Consider the following 22,325-nt stretch of genomic DNA (forward strand, 5'->3'; position numbering starts at 1 on the left):
AATAAAAAAAACCACCACCACAACACACACACATCTTATTTAATCTAAACCATTTCTTTTTGTCAGTAATAGATTAAGGCAAGTTCACAGACAAAGCTGAAACAAGTTATCAAAGGAGGTGGCAGCATCTGGTAGAAAGATGGTCACAAAGAACTAAGAGCAGGCGGCAGGCAATACTTTCTTTAGCTGGTAAAACTGGAGCCAGCAGAGGATACAAGTGCCAGCCTAATCATGAACACAACTATACTGATGATATGGATCCCAGATCAGAAGAATGCAAACCCCCAAGAAGGGCTGAGCTTGTCACCCAACCAGAAAAGCAGTAAATAACATGAAAAATCAAAAACGTGAGAACTACGAAACCTCCTAAACCAGTGAGACAAAAAGTCCACCAAGCCCAACATCCTCAGACACAAATCCTCATCTGAAGAGTATGAGAAAAGAACATATATATTCCCTTGCCTTACATTATCAGCAGCACAGGCATCTTACATGCAACCTGTGGCGGAGGCTCTACCAGCCAGCAATGAATACACCGTATCTCTACCAACCCCTTTTTTGAAGCCACTTGTATTTCCCGTTTCACCCTCAGCAAGTACGCAACAGCGGTACAGTAACCACACTACGCAAACAAGTACTTCAGCTTATTTTAAACTTGGACATTTATTCCCCAAGCCGTAGACAGGGGGCATGCTTTTTAAGAAAGGTCACCTTCGGCTCCTTTATGTCACTCGTGATTTTCTAGAAATTGGCCATCTCCTTCTGAACTGAGGATCTCGCAAAATTCAATCCCTCTATTTAGAAGCCGCTCCGTACCTCCAATCATCCCTGATGTCTTTCCATGCATCTATTACACTTCAATTTCTTGAGATATATGCAGTTCTAAGCACTCAAGCATTTCAGATTTGGCAGTAACAAGAGTTTATATCACAACATAGTCATTTACTGCTTAGGATTTCCCATTCTTTATCAAATACTTTCTAAAAGTCTGGTAGTTGTGCCTCTACTCGTGCACATGAAACCAGGGTCATTTCTCCCCCCTATGCAAATGCATTGAGGCTACTCCATCTGCCATTTTATCACTCAGCAGACCTCAATCTTTCTCCCTTCCTTTCAATTCAAGATTCATTTTAAATTTGACTAATTTGGTTCAATTTGGCCACCTTATTATTTAGAAACAATCTGGAAAAGGGAGTATTTGCAAGAGCACTGATCTCTGGCAGGAGACTTCACTGGGAATAACCCTTCACTGTGAGAAGCAACCATTTACTCCTAACCCTGTTTCCTGTCTTTTAACCCGCTGTAAATCTATGAAAAACATTCTTGTCTTATGAGAGTTTTGTTTCTTTAAAAGCCAGGGATGAGAGGCCTTACCAAAATATTTTTAGAAGTCAAGTACATTATACAAGCAAATGCCTCACCTATGTGTACCTCCCCAACCAAAGAAAGATAAGTTTATTTTACTTATTACAACTTCACAAGCTTTTGAAAAAAAATCATTTTAATACTACACATGATATTTGGAAAGGTAAATTTTTACAGTACATGGGAACACCTACTAGTTCTAAGCAACATCAACTTTGGCCAATGTCACAAATACATGCAGAATTAATCATAATCACAACATAAGCAGGCACACAGACAATCAGGGTGCGATTTCACATGCCATCCCAAGCTAATTGTAAGCCAGCACCAAACCCAGTGGCCTCCCAACCCTCCAACCGCTTCCCCTTTCTCTCTTGCATCAAATCTAGCAATTACACAACAGCACAGTAAAACTAATCAACTTAAAGTCTCGTAGAAAATTAGCTTTTTAGCACTGGTTTGTTTTCTGTTGAATCAGTGAGCTGATCAGGCTGCACAGCAACACGGTCACAAGCTTTGCGGCAAGGCAGACTGTGAGAAGAGTAAAAACAATCCAACCCTGGCCTCGCTTTTGAGGGAGCTGATTAAACATAACATAAGGCTGTCAAGCTCCAAAAAACAGCACCAGAAAGCGGAGAGCCTTCACTGCTGCCCAACTACACCACACGCACTAGGAAGCCGTGCACCTGGTTTCAGAGAAGAAACCAAACAAAGGCAGGACCCAAGGCCCTGCTGTGCTCTCCATACAGGCTGTAGCTAAACGAAGGAAAAACATTCGTGGTTTTGCTGTAAAGCACAGGCAAGGAGCAGAATAAAAATTATAGCCTCTCTGAATGCAGAAGTGAGCAGTAGGAAGAACCCCATATTTGGGAAATGCTTAGGTTTATGTTTAGGATTTATTAGTTGCATTACCAACAAAGCTACACCCCAAAAGCAAGTGAGCTTGGAGTATATACGTGTGCAGGAGGCCCAATTTATAGCTACCCCATTCCCCAAACTGGAAGCTTTGCCAGGGTGAAGCTTCTGAAGGCTACCAGCAAAGAGTAAATCTGGAGTCATGCTTTGGAAAAACAAACGTAGAGCAAACATTTCAAGAAGAGAACACACAGGATTAAGTGAAATGAGCATTCTTCGCTCTTCCAGAAAATTAAAGCTTTCACTTGTTATTCTGTAATAGATTTGAAAACCGTCAACCCACTAATGCCAGCATGATTCTTTACCCTCCTATCTTTGATTCATTAAAACAAAGGCATTTAATGAGAATCACATTAATGTCTATTTTTTCCTTTTCTTGATGGAAAGACGTTTTCTAATCCTATTCTACTTTTAACCCACTGAAGACAATTTATGCTATACTTCATTTTACTCTATTAAAACCACAAAGGATGAACAGGGTGGAAAGATGATGGATTTTTTTATTCCCCTGTCCCGATCTAGTTGTACCAACATTCGAGATAACGATTTTGGCAGTAGCAGTAACCCTCCGAGAACTCTATGCCTTTCAGTATCTGCTTTACAAACTCTCTGCTTCTACACCACACAAAGGAAGCGTTTTGCTTGATTATTACAGGTCGCGGAACACCGTAACAGCCTATCTTATGGTTAAAGAGATCAAAAAGCCAAATATCCCTACTGCATAAAAGCGAGAAACTATTTCTAATGCACGATCAAATACTTATATAGAGAGTTTAGATTTTTTTTCCCAGAGACCTCAGTGAATTAACTTCTCACAACAAACCACAAGGAAGTAAAATGCACTTGCAGCTTCAGCAAAAATCTGAGTTTGCATTTTTAACAGTAGAGTTGCAAAGAAAGCAGAAAGTAAGACTAGTTGATTAAAGCTGCTATTCTTTGCTAACAACAGGAAAAAGGCGATCAGCTTGAACAGATTTATTTAAAAGGTTAAGCAGAGAGGGGAAGAGGGAGTTGTTAGTCTTGTTCAGTTTAGGTGAGCCTTCCTCATTTTCTCTCCCCTAGTCCCTACAAGCTGTTTTCTCTGTTTCATACATAGTTTGTCAACTTTAAATAGATAGAAAAGGAAACGTACAATTCTGTAGAAAAGAAGGTGAAGTTTACCTCTGCTATCAAGGGTAACCTGGAGGGGAATACCCCATTTCCTTTTCCCTATTCCAATAGTTTCGTTACACAAATAACCCCAATGAATTCTCATGGTGCTTTTTTAGATACACTAAGCAGACAGAAAGGAATTCTTGACTGAACTTCTCAGCAGCTCTCTCTCACAAGAGATTAAATTCAGTAAATTAAATCTACATGAGGAAACCATCTTTAATTTGCTAAGACTAACACCGAAATGAGGCCAAGCCACAAAGTCCTTAATAAACTTAGTTCAAAGAAAACAGCCATACAAACCCACCTATATACAGGCTTTCAGCAGAATCCATTCATATCTCTGGATGTAAAACTCAAACCAGGGTTTGTCTGCACTGATAAAATGCCCTTCATATCAAGCCTGAAGGTAAATATATACCTAGCCCAGATAAATATGGACCGGAAATACATTAAAAGCCTTTAATATCAGGTGGGCAATAAAAAGTGTGAAAATCAACATTAAACATAAGTTTGCCAGAAATGTGCATAAAATTAATTAACAGTATTATAGATGACACATATAAGTTAGACATTTGCTGTAAGTAACATGCATAAAACATGAATTTTTGAAAACAGTTATTAATTCAGTCATTCTGTGATTTCGAGGCAGGCTCTACAGTCATCTTAATCTACATAAAAATATCCCCCCTTTCATGAAATACATGGAAAGCTAACTACAGGTCTTCACCCAAAAATTCATACTGCAATTACACAAAGAGATTTTTCTGGTCATCACTAGAAAATACACTCAAACAGCTCAAGCAGGTTCCCTTATTCAGTTCACAGGACAGTCCTCAACAGCTATGCTGGCAACCGAGACACCAAAACGCTGCAATACGGGGGGCATAGGTGGGCTATCTCAAGCCAGCCGTGCTACTGAACAGCTCTGTATTATGAAAGCACATCCTCAGTATCACGGGATCCGAACAGTACTATCCGGGATATTTGCACCCAACTACAAATTCAAAGGAGCATAAGTGAAATATAAAGCCTTAAAGAACCACCAAGAGCCTCGCCTACCCAAGACATGCTGAAGCAGCTGCTATGAGAAGTTCCAACATGTCATAAAGCCGAAGCGTGTGCCTTACCTCTAAGGTGTGAATACACACAAATAGCTAGAGATCTGCTCTCCTTGCTATCAGGATGGAATGACAGAGGCAGCGATCCTTGGGGATCTGTATTCCAGGATAAACTGGAGAACCCAGGGCCTGGAGAGTGCTTCTTGCCAGTCTGCAAAGAATCAGGCTAAGAGGAAAGCGTTGCCAAATGCTGCCTAAGGAAGAAGCTCCCCCAGACAGACAGACACTGACACCACACCTGCACAGAGCAAAAAGCACACACTCAAACACAACCCCAGTCATAACAATAAGTCAGCTTCTATTTATGGCAAAGAAAAAGGATTCCCATTGCCTGACTCTGTAAATTCACATCCTAGTTTTCTTGTGAGAGCTCGTTATGTGTACAATCCCAAACCCACTGTGCTTTTAGAAAGTCTCATTTTCCACAAACCAGAAATTTTTGACAAAAAAACTGAGCACAAGCCTTTATTAAAAATTCAGGAATATAATACTCCAGAAAAAAAATGATAGCAAAGACATTTTTCTTATACTGGATCCCACACTGCTAGAGAAATTTTCAAACTTCGTTAATTCTCTTTCACATTTTTTTTCCCCCAATTCATAAATAATTCTTACAGAACAACTAGATGACCAGAGTATATCATTATACTGCCTATGGTACAATGTCCTACTGTAATACAAACATTGTTCCCAAAACCAAACAGGAAGAGGGGCAACTGTACATTGTGGTCACTTGGAGAAGAGTACTAAGAGAAGCGAAGAAGCTTGGCACTATACATAAAAGCCAACAAGTAGCACACTTATTAGCTCTCTCTTGCTATTGTATGGCAGAGAAAACAGCAATTCATGTGAATAAAACTGTAAAATAAAGACACTGAAACTACCATCAATGCCCTTCCTCAACCTTCAAAATTATTTAGGAAATGAGTTACAAATACAGATTGGCAAATGGTTTGAAGAACAGGGTTAACTCCAGAAGAAAGGTTTAATTTCCATTTTTCACAGCTTAAATGCTTGTCGTCTTCAGTGTAATTTCTGAGAAGAGGAAATGGTTCAAAATTAAAAGTTTTGGAAGCTTTCCACCCCCTTTTACAAATGAGAGAACAAGGTCAGCTTTCACAGACAGCAGGTGGCCAAATTATTTCTTTATTTAAAGAGTTAATGCTGAAAGATAATTCTCCTTCAAATTTATGCATATTCATGAATCCCAAGGTTAGATTCTACACTGATTTTACAGTCATGCCTCAGACTCACAGAGAAAAACTAACTCCTGCTTGTATGGCCATTTAGCCATAAAATAGATTTACGGACACAAATTGTTTAAGTTTTCTCTACAACACCTTTTCTTACTACATGTCTACTTAAATTACCAGGGCAGTATTTGAGCTCAATGGAGAGCTCACCTCATTACTCAGAGTCTACAGAAAGGGGGGGCAAGGAGCAGAAATCTTTCCTCTCGCAGCCAAGAACACGACAGCACTACCTGGCCACTTCACTTCGGGACCCGCCAAGCCCGAGTTGCTGGTGCTTTGACATTCACAGTTACATTTGACTTTGCAGCCCGCAACACAGCTGGAATTATTGACAGCATGGGAAGCAGCTGCAAATATGCTCTGAAGTGCTGCAAAAGGGGACAGCCTCTGCAAGAGCCATGCAGATCACCACAAACGATCCAAATCCGACCTACACTGGAGATCTAATTTTAGGATTACGAGCTTTGACAATATCTCTTTAAAAATAACACATTCCTCCTTCTATGGCTGGGTCAAGTGTCATCGACAGTACTACCTGCATTTTACGCAGCAGATCTCAGTTTATTTTTCACTAGTAATACAGCAAGTACCGGGTGTGTAACGAATAACAGAATATTGCAGAACTACAAACCAGGATAAGGTCAAGCCATTACGCGCTGAACCAGAAATTCTAAATGCAAATTAATCCAACACAGCAGTGAAATACCTACCCAAACTCTCAAAAGGAATTTTTTCTCTGGGCATTACCTACTTGAATGAGAGCACTTCGTCTTTTATTCTCACAAATAGAGAAGAAAAAAAAAATAATCACCCAACATGTGCCTTAACAAAAAGGTAACAATCTGCAATAAATTCAGTTTACCAGGTACATTTCAGTAGCATTTTCAACTGAATTAAGGATAGAAGGAGACATTTCTCTCCTTCCACATTTTCATTTTGGAAGGGAAGAAGATATCTGATATTCTTGCCAGAGGATGTGTCTTAGAATCTATTACTAATTAGAAAAGTCCGGCCTTGTCACTTAGGCTGCTTACTGTGCGACAGGCAACTGCCAAAGGGAAGCCATTATATCTTCTCTCCCAGAAGCTCAGAGCCCTGATAGATCAGCTTGAACACAGGAGGAACTGCAAATAACACAACCTAAAAGCCTGCAAGACCACAAAATACCAGCTATATTCTTTAAGCCACACAGTTTTCTTATACAATTGCAATTTTTAAAATTCAAAACTGACAAGAACTACTATATCCATATATATGTGTGCTCATATATCAGGCTTGATATTTTGGGAAGATACCAGCTACTTACAATTACCCAATGATTTCATTAACTAAATTCAGTTTGCACTTTATTACTATGAAGCAGACGTCACCATGAGCAGTTTCTCCTCTCCACCTACACACCACAGACATGCAACCACATTAATAAATTCAGTAGGCCAAAGGCAAATGCTCATCATGACAAAGATCAGGAGAAAAAAAAACAGTTTAACTCTCCATGTTACTATTGCTAGAAGCTGAGAGGCTAATTAATACTTTTACTTTATGACATGAATTTCTAATGAAAAGGATTGTTCAAGGAACAGTGCAAGATCTGCAAAGCCATATGTGTCCATACATCCAAAACACTACTGTTTTCTTCAGTTAAAACTGTTAAGTATACTGGCTGCTAGCACAAACTACAAGCCTGTAAAGAAAATGGGGATTGATTTAATATCCTACCTACATTCATCGATGCCCATTCACGGCACAAAAATTCAAGTGCCATCCCTCGCAGCCACCATACTTGCACACTCATCTTGAAAAGTCAACACATGGTCTTAATTCAACTATCATCACTGGTAACAATTAACATAAGGTTACTTTAACCCTCAGAAATTAAGCTACATGCAGTTGTATGCTCATGACTAATTAAGCTGCTATAAAATTGTAAAGCAGGAAACATATATCCTAAAATCCTCTATGCACCCCGCTGGAGGAACCTGTTGGCCAAAACCCAGGGTTTTACACTAGGCTCTACTGTTCAGCAGTCAGGCTCAGAGAGGAACTGAGGATACAGCTTCACATTACACTTCATTCTCAGCTGGCTGAGGGCTGCTGCTGAAGGCAGCGTCCTGCTCCTACCTGCTCTGCCGTCACAAGCCACCTCCCTGCTCCTCATGCCAGATCTCGAGATAGAATCGGTTCAGTGAGCTGATCTGAGAAACAGGGGGAGGTGGGGGGGGGAGAGATGGATAGCTGGGTTTTCTGACAGATCAGGTCACCAAACCAATTAATCCGAAGGTCACTCTACTTACTTTAAAGTACACCACAAACACGGGAAGTAACATTCATTTCAACAGCAATCTACAGTTACATTTCACAAGGCAAAATGTAAAGCTGCACCTTGAAAGCTCAAACTGGTGGTGAAGTTAAAGATCATGGTCTAGACCTGGGGCTTGCCTTCAGCAGGTAACAGTGGGTTTTCTGGGACATCACCTTTTATCACCTAGCTGGTAGTAACAGCAAGACATTCACTTTGTTTCATGTTGAAGACAGCCACAGAAAAGAAGAAAATTCAGTCCTCTACTCTTTCAAAATTGGCTAACATCTTAAAACCTTGGCCCCACCCTTTTTACACACTGATTTTAGCTATCTGTCCTGCAACGCTTGCTGTTCAGCTTTCCCTCTTATTCCTCCGTATCTTTTATCTTTTCATACTGTACACACCACACAGTTTCCAAAATCTTTTCTGAAGAACCCTACCTCTTTTCTCTCTTCCTAACAGAGCTGTCTAATGTACCTAGCATCACCACCTCGGCAGGAAAAGCCATTCCATCCAAAGGAGCGCTGCCAGGCACAAAGTACATGCAGCCAGAGGAGAGGGCACAACCACCCTGCCATCAGCAGTCTGGATTTAGACTGGGTTATGCTTACCATGAAACAGCACTCAAAAATACTGCTAGTCACTTTGGTCTACTTCTGTGCTGCCCCAGTTCCTGATTTGGAGCTATATTCTTAAGTTCATCTTTGATGGAAGTGAATCACTAGAAGACCCAAAAAAAAAAAAAATCAGCACATTTGATATAAGGATTTTTCCTCATTATTTCCTCAAAACTTTCCAGTTCCTTCATTCAAGCGCTAATAAGAATCACCCCTATTCACAAATGTAAAGATGCATTGTTTTGTTGATTTTTGTGGAATTAGGAAAAAAAAAAAATCTGGCTTGAAGATGCCAGTGAATCCCACATTCTCCCATGCAGATATACAGAAATTTTCAGCTGTCATCGTAACAATTCCTCAAGTTTTCTGAATCTATCCTTCAGCAGTAATATTCTACCTACTCTCTTATCTATTCTGGATATTTAGACGGAAAATTATTTGAGTGGGAGTTAGCTTGCTCTTCTCAAAGAGAATGACAAAGACTTGTTACTAAAAAGCATCTGTGCCTGTTCCATTATTAAAGGTCATTTTCTTCCAGTCAGCTCTTGCAGAGAACACGTTATACTCTCTTAGCTTTCACACCCTGCAACCAGCAACTCTGCATATGTCCTCATGACTCCATATACCCTGTGAGGAGTCCAAATGTAGAAGACAATATCTACCATGTGTAATCCAAAACTCTGATATAATCCAATCCTCTGATAATCCAATCCTCTGATATTTCTGAAGCAGCTGATTATAGCTTGAGAAATGTAAAAAAAAAGAAATGCAAGTAAATCCCCTGTGTAGTACTACTATTATCTGTACCTCCCATAGCTGCCTGGAATCCCTGCACTTCTGATTATTCTTTTAACCACTGTTTTAAGGCAAGTCATTAAAAACATTCTCTCTCTTTAGATTTATAAACAGAACAAGAAATTGACTTAAAACCTCACCCACTCCATTTTCTAATCATTTTTCAAGAGCATACCTTCTAGTCCAAATGCACAGAAGAAATTCTAGCCCATTAACATCCATCAGCTAACAGAAGGGTAATGAATTCATCAATATTGCTAAAATGCGTGGGTACAGTATCATGCTGAATCATTTAGTAACTACATTTGGAGCAAGAAGAGCTTAAAAAACCCGCCTTACACTGTCAGCAACCATCTTCCTGAAGGAGGAAAAATGAATGTATTAAGATCACCCTCAATTCTGTTATCCCCCTTGACGAGGTTGGTAGTGTCTCTACACACCAGTATTTGCATGCCCATCAAATCTTGCCTGATGTTGCTCCCCTCTGGACAGCAGCTTCCTTTGCCAAGCCACCTGCACGCTTGCAAGAAGCTTTCATTGCTCATTTTTCTGCAAACAACATAAGGACCTGGCTTTTCCCTGCTTGTTAACATCCAAGTCAAATATGTTAAGTCTTAAATTGAGTTTTCAATTTGCAATTAAAAAAAAAACAAAAAACAAAAAAACCGCCACACATTGTTCCCTCAACACCAGGCTACTACTGCAATCATTACTGTGCCACAGAGTTGACTCTGACTTTTTCTTTCTTATCTATTTACAAAGCTATGGAGGGACCATCTTCTTCCTCCAGCAAGAAGTCTTCCTAACAGTGAAAAGTTCTAAACATAAGAAAAACTAAAAACTACCAAAATCAGTCAGTCTTAAGAGAAAATACATTATGAACTAACATGAAAGTGTAACTACCAAAAAAAGCCCACACCTGTGGCTGGGACTACAGGCAGAGTATCACAGGGTAAAAGGGAGGGAAGAAACCATACTATGCAGTACAATGGTATTAAGTTATTGTTCTCATAACAGCGAAAGGAAAAGGTATTCATTCTTTAAAAAAAATTTAAAATCAGACTTAATAATATAAAGAAACAAAATTATCCTTAAAGTGTAGATTAGAAACTACTTTGTTTTGCCTTGTTCGGGTATGCCAAGTCTGGTCTTCTGTGCTTCACTGCAGTTTTAAAAATGATAGTAAGTACATTGCACTTTTGTTTACAGTTTCAGTTATAATGGTAACTACTCTAATTAAGTCCAAGAATAAAAAGGTTTTTGTTAAGGTAGCCTTTATAAGCTGAGTACAATTAATTCAACTTAGCTTCCTTAATATAGATAATGTCTTAGAATACATACACTTACACATGTGTCTACATATCCTTAACTCCCACGGCTTAATTCAATTAACACTATTAAATCTTTAATGCTTAGCTTCAAAGGCTTTTTTAAATTTTTAATAGCTCTCATAGGTTAGCATGAATGTTTTAAGTCTTTCTACTATATTTTAAATAAACTCCTCTTTTCTTTCCACTTTGATGTTTGCCTTTCTGACAACCCTATACCCTGTGAAGCTCCTGGAACTTTGTTTTCTGTGAAATGATGACATTACAAACTCAAAAAGATATGTTAATCACTGAGCTGTAATCAGGGATTTTTTTCCTCTCACCTGCCCTCTGGGCTGGGAGTTGGCAACAGAACCGCTTTAATCAAAACAGTGTAGAAACCCATGAGGAGAAAGGATGCAACCAGGAGGGAGGGGGCTCTTATTTGCATCTGTTTAGCATGCAAGCAGCAGGCGGGGCTTAATTCTCTTTTACTCTGGTTTCCCATGAAAAGAGAAAATGCAAAAGTCACCATATTTTATTAAAACAGTTAAAATAGGAGTTCTGACAAAAGACTACTCTGTCTTCAGGGAAGCACGAGCCTCGTGGCATTTAAAGACACATCCATTTCACACATTTGAGAGGCACTGAATGTGTTTTTAATTGTAAAGCTTTGCCTGTACCAACGGCATGACCATTATCGATTTGATCAGCTAAAGCTCTGATTTATATATACATGCATCTACACAGACACAAACACGCATATATATGTAATTTACCACTCCTGTGACCTGGTAAAAGCTCCACTGTGAGCACATTGTGCTCCTACCAAGGCAACTTACACCGACGTGTTTCTCTCCTCCTCTTACGCCCGCTACCTCAAGACCCCTACCCACTTTCCACTGCTCAATTTTTAAACTTTGAATTTGTGAGACAAGAGAGACAAAGTTTTGATGGCATATTTCAGGCCTTTCTATAAAACATAAACTAAAAAAAGAAAAAAAAAAAAGGCGGGGGGGGAAACAAGCACAGACTTTCCTCCTCCTTGAAAGTTTATTTTTATTCTGAATAAGAAAAAGAAATCCCTTCTTAAAATAAAATGAACAATCAGCATTTCCAGGGACAGGAAAAGGCACTATAGTATTATATACACTACCCAAGCTGACAAAAAAAAGAAAAAGAAAAGATTAAAAATCTGGCTCCGTCCCAAGGCATCCAGACACAATTTTGTGCCAGCACGTACATAACAAAAATATTTCTGCATTCGGGATGTTCAAGCACATTTCTTGCATTTACACCTGGAAAGCTAACTGCTAAAAAATCATGGGCTGCGTTCGGCATTGACTGTAAGGAAATGGCCAGTCCCAGACCAACAGATCCCTCACATGTTCAAAGTGAAGTATATGCTTACATACTTTGCTTGATCTAGACCATAAAGTGCAGAACAGAAAATCCCTCATAAAGCATATTAAAAAAAGGATAATGAAGACAACCTACAAAACTATCCTGCTGTTCTTCACCTCTTCAATATTTCAGCTGCCTGCAATGTAAGCAGAGAGTTCCCACCACGCAGAGCACTCCCCAGTATTACATATCTTCAGTGATATAACATGTTCTGTCTTTTAAAGCCAACGTAAATACTCTTGGAGGCATCACATGTTCGTATTATTGTGAAATTAAATATACGCAGACACTATTAGTTGGCAGATAGACACCAAAATGTCAATTATACTACTCAGTGTGCTTAAACCAGCAGGCTAGGCAAAAGGAGATTATTCACTAGGTAGTCAAACGTAAAAAAAAGCCAGACATTTCATTCTGTCTCTGCGTTTCACAAAGGGGTCAGCGATTTGTAAATTTTAAATGCAACACTTAAGCAGTTTTGCAGACTAAAAAAACCCTCACATCCTTTGATGATATCCCTCGGTGCTTCTCTGCAATAAAACAGTTTAAAAGTGATTTTGCTGTCACACAAGCTTTTATACTTCAGCTTCTCTAAAATTTAAGAATTCTGAAAGCCAAGTAAAACCGATTATAAACATTCCTGTATTTTACTTCCTTATTAAATCTTCCTGAGAGAACCAGTAAACATATAAACACAGGTATTTTTTTTAAGAGGAGTCACCCAGGTACCAATCTTAAAATCTTCAGAAAGCAGCTGCTTTGCTGAAAAAGTATAAAAAACATGGGCTGCATAATTATAGTCCGGTGCAATGACAGTCTTCCCGTTCTTCCAAGTAGCATGTAGAAATTTCTGCTTTAAAAATATACATAAGAAAGTTGTCGAGATTCTCAAAAACTACAATTATAATATTAAATATTAATTTCTGATCTGCATTTGCATACTTCTAAGAAAAGTACTTGGTGTCACCTATGCTATTTATCTAAAAACATTCCAACACAGGCATTATCTTTACTTTCTGAGAAACACTCTCCTAAATTGATAGACAAAGTTTAACTTAATGAACTCTGCTCAACAACAGCAGCAAAAAAATAGTAACACTTCTCATCAGTAATAAGCATTCCAAGCCCTTAAAAAAAAAAAAAATCACTGCAAGAAGCATTGTATTACAAGAAGCAATCATGAAACCATGCAGTAAGTCAGTACGGGCGCAGAAGGCGAGTATTTCATTAGATAACAGAACAGATGCGAGTCTTATGCTTTCAAATGATCATTACAGAAAGAGGTTTTTATCAAATGATTAAATACCTGGGCAGGGGAATTTTAAAGATTCACCGGATCTTCCCTGGATCTGAATCCTGCTGGAAATGCACAACTCAGATCTCTCTCTAAACAGACATTACTAGTCACACTCTTAGCAATGTCACAAAATGGTAGGGTGTTTCACTGATTAATTAGCTAACTGAATAATTAAAAACATTAAATTTCTGTTTTTCAAATAATAATTCAAGTGCTTTCCTTTACATATACCACATGACAGAGTACATTCTGCTTGACCATCCATCAGAGAACAGGCAGGCGTGTTAAAATAATTCTATTTAGAACTGAAGGATAAGGATTAATTTATGATCTTAAATTCTGGCTGATTTCAGGGTTAGATCAAACATCTATGCCTTACTGCTGTTGTCACAAGCCTCGTCCCTGTCCAAACAGAGCTGCAAGTTAGTAGAAAGGCAGTTGCAGCAGCAATTGGGTCAACAGATTTGGCTGAAGAAATCCTCACTGCTAGAAGAAAAAAATAAATAAAAATCAGGAGAATGACAAAACTAAAATGCTGCTTGGGGCCTGTTCACCCAGTTAGCAACACACAACTTGCCACTTGAGAACAGATTTCCTACCTACAAGGAAAGATGTTTGAGGGAGTCTTTCATGCCTGCGTGTCAGGGGAGGAAGTTGCCTTTAAAAATACTTTGTTTTGACTCTCCCTAAGGAGTATTAGAACTGTATATATCAGTTATTTTAGTGTTTTTGTCCATCAGGTCCTACAAACAAAGGTCTTATTTGTGAGCTGTACAACACTTACAGCAGTGAGCAATTACTCATGCGATTAGTCCCAATGAAGTCAGAAGACTGTTTGAGAAAGAAATTGCTTGCCAACCTAAGGGTTGCACAATCAGAAAAAAAAAATTTTTAACAAAAACATGGAGGCAGACAAATTGCATCTGACAAAAACTACAATCAAGAAATAGCTGGTGACAGATTGTTATTTAAGTAGAAGGAAGTGATTTAAACAGTCAGGAGCAGTTGTAATAAGATTATACGATTCTCTATTAAGATTCTTAAAATGTCTTTGTTCTAGCAAAGCTATGAAAAGACCATTGCCCTTGTAAAGGTTCAGAAACTACTGAACTGACGTTAAGTCTAGAAATTAGTATTATTTCAAAGCGAGCAAAGAAAAAACTGTAAAAGAACATCCCTGACATCATTAGCACCTTTGTTGCCCATGCTGACGCTTTTAACTAGCATGGGTACAACGTATACTACAGCCATTTCTCAGTGGCAAAACTCAACCACAGAGAACAGACCCAACAAACAGAAGTACAGAGCTCGCTCTGCTTGGGTTTCAGCTTTTTAAATAATGAAAATGAGCGGTTTGATTTTAGAAGACATTACATTATGTAAGTGACGTCTTCAGAACTGCACGAAAGTCTCTATAAGGTTATACTGCAGGGAGATTAAATCAACGTCTGGTTGTTGAATTTCTCTAGAGAAACAGATGTGGCATTTTAGTCATGACCCCCAGACTCCACTGTCTATCTTCAAGTAGTCACTCCTAGAACGACAGGCTCAAAAATTGGCCATAACTACTGCTACACTGAAAAACAAACAAGGCAAGTGAGTCTTCTGATTTCTGTCTTGAAGGACAGACATAAAACATCTCTAGGTAAGGTGCCTGGCATGTTGTTAAACTAATAAGCAGGCTTGAACTTAAAAAAAAAAAAGAAAATTATTAGTTAATTTGTAAAAGTATTGTTCATTAAGTGCTGCACTATAAACATCAAAGAGCAAATGATTTACAGATTAATACTTTACTGTATTAGGGATAAGAACAGAAATTTCCATTGAAAAAGAACATCCACCAAAACACTGGGTCTAAAGGTGATCAAATCCGAGCCACAGGAAACATGTATGTGACCCGACCGGAGCAAGGAACCAGGACTGCTATTCAAATAAGCACTAAAACAGATGTATACATGTGCAAAGTACAAGGTAATTATGAGGGCGAGAAAGTAGGAGGAAACAGAAAGAAGTCTAAAAGACAAAAGACAGGTTTGTACCATGTCTACAGAACCAGATTGCATTCAGGCGTTCTCCTGTCTGGGTCACTCTCCAAAACTCTTCTAGTTCTCATGCCTTGTACATTTAGTATTTATTATACAGTTACATGACAGAAGACTCAGCAACTGTAGACAACATTAATAAAACAGCACTTGGAGGAAAGACAGGAGCAGTCAACAATGTGGAAGAAAACTGCAGAGGTCGCATGCAAAAATTTCAACTAATTACTTTAGACAGCTCAGGGAGCTGTACTCCTAACCCCGGAAGGAGAACTATTACTTGAAAATAAGTTCTATGCATCAGGACAACGAAACATACTGAGTTTGAGATTCTTTAAAACTTTACCCAGCCACCTCCACCATAAAACTTAGATAAGGGGAGCCTCCAACACAGAGATGTATCCCGTTCTGGGCTGGGACTGGTTTTACCCAGTCACACTGCTAGAGCCAGCTGTGCTCACGCTGCCAGTGGGGACCTGTTCCTGCCTGAGCTCTCTGCTCCCGTACTCACGTTTCCCCACCTGGAAAGAGCTGGCTTTTTCAAGTTGGTGTGCAAGCCGAGGCATAGGCAGCACGAACCGACCACGTCTGACGTTGAACGCAAGCTCAAGGCACCAGTTAGAGGCATTTATGTTTACAGCCTTGGGTGACGTGAAAACAGATATACACACTATTAACAATTAACGCGGTACAGGCCATTAGTTCCGAGATAAATTTTTAAGTTCAATTTTTGTAACACTACCAAAAAAATTGAGATAAAAATTATCTACACAGAGGAAAAGCATTTCACTAAGCACAGTGATTCAAAGTAATATTCCCATATAAAAATGCACAACAGTGAATTACAAACCCAATTCTGGTAAACATCTCCAGTTGCCAGTGACATTGCAACTAGCAAACACAAAATACTTTCATACTAAATTTCTACTTAGTATAATCATTCATACAAACTCCACTATTAGATATTTACACGTATTTAACTTCTTGTGGTAACTCCAAAGATATATACTACAGTTTGAAGGAACTCAATCTGAGTAATTTAAGCTACTCTATCCTTAAAAACTGCCTACAACCTCTAGTTACCTACAAAACACACCTTAGAACTGTTTGATCCAACTATTTCGCCTTTTATCAATAGTTTGGAGCATTGTCATAAAATCAACCAAATCCCAAATTTGAAAACCAAAGACAAAGCTGTTACTTGCCAAATGATAAATAAGCAGCACCCGCTTTTCTGTAGCTTTCCAACTCCTGCACCACTCACCGAGCAGCTCCACTGCGACAACCACCTAGTTCTAGATTCATCCTGAAGCTTACAGTCTCCGACTTCACTTATTCTGACATACAAGCATTCTAAATTCCACCCCCCCAAAAGAACAGGAAAGCAATTCTGTAAAAGCCCCACCTAAACTGATTAATTCTGCGATTTTTTAATGGTCTACTATTCAGCACATACCAGTGTGTAGCCAAACTGAAGTATACCAATGCTAGCAGACCTACAATTAGACCTAGCAGGTTTTATTCTAGAGGACAGCATACATGTTGTTCTCCTCCACGGTGTCTCATGCCTTCTTAATGAGCAGCCAGGCTACTGAAATACACAAAAAAAACCTGCTGTTCTTTGAAGCACTTAAGACAGCAGGATACTAGTACGTTTCGATACTTTCCCTGCACAGATCAGAGCAAGGCAAAGTGGAAAAAGAACATTACAGACATTCATACAAACCAGCCACCTTTCATTTTCTATTAGCAAGATCCCCAGAGACAATTTAGCGCTCTGCAAATATGGCACTGGAAGACTGGAAAGTTGCTTCCTGAGTACCAGTCATTAAATAAAGATTTTAGAATAACTTATATTCTTCTAGACCAGGCAAAGCCAATAGCCATTTCCCCATCCTACGTACGAGACCTTAGAAAAGCAAGATCATGAATATCATAATTACACTGTAATATATTTCTCCTAAAACAGATTATAATTTAACGATTTCTCTCTCAAATAAAAAAAATCAAAACACCAATTTCTGTATCAAGAAAGACTATCAGCATTTTTATGAAGTAACAAATTAGGCCTTTGGCATTTCACAGCAGCAATCCAAGATTTGAGGCTTCTTAAAAGCTCCAAGTTTTAAAGCAATCAAATGGCTGACAGCTGGAACGAAATTAGCATGATTAACCAGTTATGTAAATAACGATGCGGTCAGTACAAGCTGAATTCATTTATGCTCATTGCATTATACAGCACTGCTTGCACTGGACATCAGATGTTTGTCAACTATTCATTAAAAATGACTGTAGGAATAATGAACGTGAAAAACAACATGAACGTTACCATCCAGGCTACCCAACAGCCAGGTCTCAGATAACTCTTCTCCTATTAGGACAGGACCACCACGTAACTTGCAGATAGGACTTTTCCTGCCCAAATATTATCCAACGCTACTTAGCTCCTACCTAGGGAACAGGTCAATTATTTTTTTTTCTAAAGAGAGCGCTCCATCCTGTTAGTATCTCATTATATTTCATTTCTTAAAGGCAGATATTAGTTTTCATTTGTCAGCGCATGTAAAAGTCAAGCTACCGTGTAGGAGAACTGTTGTCACACCGGGATGATGTCACATAGTTACTTTATGGCATCAAGGAAGTTACAATCAGCACCCATAAGTCAAACTTCCTGAAGTATAACTTGCAGCCAATTCGGCCTTATCAGAATTTGTCTTCAGGAATGCATACTCATGGTTAATTTGTACTTGATAATTTTTGATAACATAGTTAAATATTTAATATATGGAAGATTATCTCTGAAACTCTATCTAGCTAGTTTACCATTACCTCGAGTTTATACAAGAAAATTTATCAAAAGTTTTGATTCTTTCCAATAAAACAGTACATATGAGTTTGTTTGAAAATAACATATCCGAGAATCAGCCAAGACAAACATATTTAGAAGTATTTCCTAAATAGGCTGTATTTTGCTAAAGATATCACTACAATATTTTATATCTTTTAAATCAAAAATCTTTCTAACATCCCATATTTTACATCCTAACAATCCAATTTTCTACGACCTCGTCTCACACAAAACACAGCAACACACTGGAATTATACAAGAGTTCCATATTACCATAAAGCATGTATTTCAGTGGAGAGAATAATAAAACTTAATCTTGTGGCCTGATTTGCATTTTGAACTCCTAAAGTCAGCCTCGACAGTCCATCACATCTGCAACACACCTTAACAACCTTAACAAGTATTTTAGGCCTCCTGTTGAAAACGTATGCAAATGTATATAACTCAGGATATTTCCTTAGTAGATTAAGAAAAACAAACAGGTCCAATTCATGTAAATTTTACATATAACTTAGCTTTTCAGATCAGTGATGATGCCACACTTAAGAACGGGGAGGGGGGAAGCATTACATACCCCTTGGCCAAGTAAAACTTGAGACCAAACGTTATCAATATGCCTTATGGCTTTAAAATAGGAAACTTCCATTGTGGGTAGCCTGTGATAATTCTTGTTTCAATATACTTCACCACAACAATAATGCTTGATATAACGCCGCACACTGACTACCCAAGACCAATCTGTAGCATCAAAGGTACTGCAGGTAGAGATTGAAAAAAAAAAATATATATATATAAAAAATAAACCCCCTAAAATAATTAAAAGCACTACTACACAGCTCGCAAAGCGACTATATTACTGAAAAAATAAATCCCACACCACCACCACCAAGGTTAGGAACGCAGAGGCGAGGTGACGGACACGGCGAACCACCCGCCCCCGCCACGGCCCGCTGCCGGGCAGTCCCCCCCGCCGGGCAGGCCGCCGCCATCCCCCGCAGCCCCAGCCCAGGTTGCTCCCAGGGACGCGGCCGGCCCCATCGGCCGGCACGGGAAGCCAGGCCCAAACTTTCAGCCGGCGGCGAAAACCCTTCCGGCGGCTGCAGGCCCCGAGCGGGACGGAGCCCGCACCCCGAGAGGCGAAGGGCCGGGGCCATCGTGTGCCCCCCACCCCCACCCCCGGCAGCACCGACCCGGCGGGTCCCGGAGGCGCGCTCCCTGCTCTCGCGGCCCCGCAGCCCGGCTGCCATGATGGGCAGTAACTGTTGCTGCCCACCCCACGGAGACAACAAAGGCCACCCCGGCCCCCCGCCGGGGCTGCCCCGCCGCCCGTGCCCCCCAACCCCGCCGACCCCCACCCCGCCCCACCCCACCTGCCCCGGCCCCGCGGCCCTCAGCCGCCGCCCCAGCCCCGCAGCCGGCCGGCGGGCCCGCTCCTTCCCCACGGGGAGGCCCGGAGCCCCGGGCGGGGGGAGCCCTTCCCGCGCCCACCCCGCACCCCGCTGCTGAGGGGAAAGGCGGGGGGAGGCTCTTCTACGGCCGTCCGGCCGTCCCGCCCCAAGCACCCCGCGGCTCCCGGACTGACCTGGCACTGCGTGCGGAGGGTGCGGGAGGAGCGGGGAAGGGGCCGCGGGAGGCGCGGAGGGGATGTCCCGGTGCCCGGCCGCCGCCGCCTCTGGCTGGGTTTGACACCCACACGCACCATCCAACATGGCGGCGGCCGGGGGGAGGCGGTGGAGGAGGCGGAACCGGCGGCCGCGCGCGTCCCCGAGGCGCGTCCCCGGCCCGGGCGCGGCGAGGAGAAGGGCGGGGGTGAGGGGGGGAACGGCGGCCTCTGCCTCCGCCCGGGCAGCGCAGCGCGGCCCGGCCCCGCCGGCACTGCCCGCCGAGGGGGCAGCGCGCCGTCCCCTCCCTCCTCACCCGCCGCCGCCAGCACGGCCTCCGCCGGCCATGGCGGGTCTCCTCACAGACAGGCCCGCCGCCCCCTCGGCCCTCCCCGGCCCAGGAGGGTTAGGGGCAGGCGCCAGGGAGGAATAAGGCAGGATCAGCCGCCGGGCAGCACCCCGGGAGAGGGCCCGGCTCCTGCGCGGGCCCTTTGCCACAGCTGAGGGAAGGAAAACGCTTGGGAAGCCGAGGGGAGCCCCCTCCTCGCTCTCATCTCCAAGGGGAAGCCGATTTCGAGGCAGGGAAGCCCGGCTTTGCAGGCAGGAGAGGGGATCCCCCAAAAAGCAGGGACCCGGGTGGGCTGCCAGGCCCCAAAGCGGCTCCCATCACCTCACGCAGCACAAAGGCCCCCTCCCGCCAAAGACACCAATACAAAATAACAGCATTTATGGATCCGGGGACACTTTGGGATGGCAGGAGGGAGCTTTCTCGTCGCCACACTTGGTGATCAGAAGGGGAGCTCGGTGGAGATGCACAAGCATGAACACGGCAGGAGGAGCCGGGCAGTCTGGGTGGGTTGGAGCACACGTCCTTCCCCTTGGGATAATGACTAAACGCGTGTCCGGGATCGCAGGTTGGAGGAGCTTAGTGGTCTCATTGTAGTTCTCCCTGAATATATTTGTTCCCATCGTAAAACCGTGAGACAATTCAAGGAAACGGGACATTGCTGTTTGGGAGACGGTTGGGGTTGGTGCAGGTCAGGGAGAAGCTGGCTCACAGGACTCTGCTCGTATTACAGCTGGCTCCAGGTAGTGCTTCTGGTCATTTAAAACAGGAATTCTTGAGGAATCTTGCTTTACTAAAGCATAACAAAACAAAGTAAACTCGGAGCAGAATCCAGTTTATACGGTATTGCTTTTCAAGTGAAAGGAAGGTCAGGCCCAGGGCTGCAAACTTACAGTCCAGCCCTTTCTCCCATGGAGTCAGTAGCAAAATTCCCGCTGACCTCAATAGGAGAGGGATTGAGGTTTAAATACGGAACGGGGACTGCAGTGAAACACCAAGTAAGCTGCATTAAAAGCAACTTGTTTAGAAGCGCTGCAAGTTCAAATGCTTTGAATACCATCTGGTAGCTGGGAAGCCAAGTCTTCTACAGCTAGCTGCAATGCTGGCTTAGCAGTTAACCTTGAACTAGGCAGAATTAAATTCTGGGTGAAAAAAAAATAAAGGACTGCCAGGCATCTGAGGCTATCAGCAGGAGCCGAAAGAATACTTCCCTCTTTTATTCTTTAGAAGAAAACAGCAATGATGGAAACCTAATGTTTCCGTGCGCATTCATTAATCCTAATGATTAGGTGCTGACAGCTCTAAAGAACGAGAAGAAAGCTCTTGGTTAAAATAAAATGGGAAGAACAAGATTGTTCCTGCTGCCTTCTCTCCTGCCTTCCTTCCAGGTCTGGGCAGACAACTCTCCAGAGCAGGAGACGGCTTCCTTTCCGTTCCCAGCTCCATCCCAGGTGTCTCTGTCTACAGCGTAAGTGCACAAACCAACAAACCCAGAAAAGAGCTCCTACAGCTGGCACACCTGTATCAACAAAACTGTATTTTCTATCAACCAGATCAAGCCACTTAATGCAAGCAAAACAAGCCAGCCAAGTAAAACTACACTTTTTTTTATTACACCTGTGTTAATGCCTTAAATTGCAGTGTTCCTACTACACTGGTCAGGTACCTGATCGATACAGCTACACCAACAGAGATTTCCCCAGGCTGCAAAGGGATGATCCCTTCTGGCAGTCCCCTGAGGACATCCCCAGTGAGCGGGGACTCGTGGCAGTGGATCTATGGCCCTTGTTTCATATTAGCAACAGGAGGTCACTGCTGTTTGTCCTGTGATTTTAAACCCAGGAGCTAGTGTAGAAAGCTTTCCACCCCAGCGCTGCCCCATCCCTCTTTCGAGCAGGCTGTACCACACCTTGGATGTTGACCCGAGCCACTCTATCAAATCATTCCCAGCCCACAACATTTC

At 41.7% G+C, this 22,325-nt stretch overlaps 1 protein-coding gene across 2 annotated transcripts in view; it reads right to left on the reverse strand.

The window, feature by feature from the left end:
- The window catches only part of EPN2 (epsin 2), a 47,398-nt gene extending 27,239 nt beyond the window's left edge, over window positions 1-20,159 (reverse strand). For both annotated transcript variants that reach the window (XM_072877869.1, XM_072877868.1), the window contains exon 1: window positions 19,998-20,159. The gene's annotated coding sequence lies outside the window, so the exon portion shown is untranslated. The remainder of the gene's footprint in view (window positions 1-19,997) is intronic.
- Window positions 20,160-22,325: the final 2,166 nt, after the last annotated feature.

This window comes from Ciconia boyciana, chromosome 13 (genome assembly GCF_034638445.1).
Source record: "Ciconia boyciana chromosome 13, ASM3463844v1, whole genome shotgun sequence".
NCBI lineage: Eukaryota > Metazoa > Chordata > Aves > Ciconiiformes > Ciconiidae > Ciconia > Ciconia boyciana.